General features: G+C 49.2%; 1 protein-coding gene across 1 annotated transcript in view; it reads left to right on the top strand.

Annotated features, from left to right (window-relative positions):
• VAT1 (vesicle amine transport 1) overlaps positions 1–1,105 on the top strand; it is an 11,490-nt gene that overhangs the window by 7,724 nt on the left and 2,661 nt on the right. The gene's annotated exons all lie outside the window — the stretch shown is intronic.

Consider the following 1,105-nt stretch of genomic DNA (forward strand, 5'->3'; position numbering starts at 1 on the left):
GATCTCCTGACCTCGTGATCCGCCCGTCTCGGCCTCCCAAAGTGCTGGGATTACAGGCTTGAGCCACCGCGCCCGGCCCCCAGCTGGCCAAATTCTATGTTCTTGTTTAGGGATTATTCTTGAACAACCAGCCTGCCTTCTTTCTGTCCTACCTCCCTGAGTGTCTTAAGCAAGGTGCATTTTCATTTAAAAAAGTATTTCATACAACAAAATAAGCCAGGCATGGTGGCTCATGCCTGTAATCCCAGCACTTTGGAAGTCCAGGACAGGCAGATGGCTTCAGCCTAGAAATTTGAGACCAGCCTGGGCAACATGGCATAACCTCATCTCTAGAAAAAATACAAAAATTAGCCAGGTGTGGTGGCACTGTACTCCAGCCTGAGCAACAGAGCGAGACCCTGACTCAAACAAAGGAACAAACAAACAAATACATAAAGATTAGGGCAATTTTTTTTTTTTTTTTTTTGAGACAGAGTATCACTCTGTCACCCATCCTGGAGGGCAGTGGCACAACCTCGGCTCTCTGTAGCATCCACCTCCCTGGTTCAAGCAGTTCTGCCTCAGGCTCCTGAGTAGCTGGAATTATAGGTGCCCATCTCCATGCCTGGCTTTTTTTTTTGTTTTTCTTGAGACAGAGTCTGGCTCTTTCACCCAGGCTGGAGTGCAGTGACACGATCTCAGCTCACTGCAACCTCTACCTCCCGAATTCAACCGATTCTTCTGCCTCAGCCTCCCAAGTAGCTGGGACTGCAGGCACGCGACACCATGCCTGGCTAATTTTTGTATTGTTGTGGTTTTTTTGTTTGTTTTATTTTTTTTTGAGACGGAGTTTCGCTCATTTTACCCAGGCTGGGGTGCAATGGCGCGATCTCGGCTCACTGCAACCTCTGCCTCCTGGATTCAAGCGATTCTCCTGCCTCAGCCTTCCTGAGTAGCTGGGATTACAGGCATGTACCACCATGCCCAGCTAATTTTGTATTTTTAGTAGCGACGGGGTTTCTCCATGTTGATCAGGCTGATCTCGAACCCCTGATGTGAGGTGATCCACCCACCTTGGCCTCCCAAAGTGCTAGGATTACAGGCATGAGCCACTGCGCCCAGCCAA

This window comes from Colobus angolensis, unplaced genomic scaffold (genome assembly GCF_000951035.1).
Source record: "Colobus angolensis palliatus isolate OR3802 unplaced genomic scaffold, Cang.pa_1.0 Scaffold83, whole genome shotgun sequence".
NCBI lineage: Eukaryota > Metazoa > Chordata > Mammalia > Primates > Cercopithecidae > Colobus > Colobus angolensis.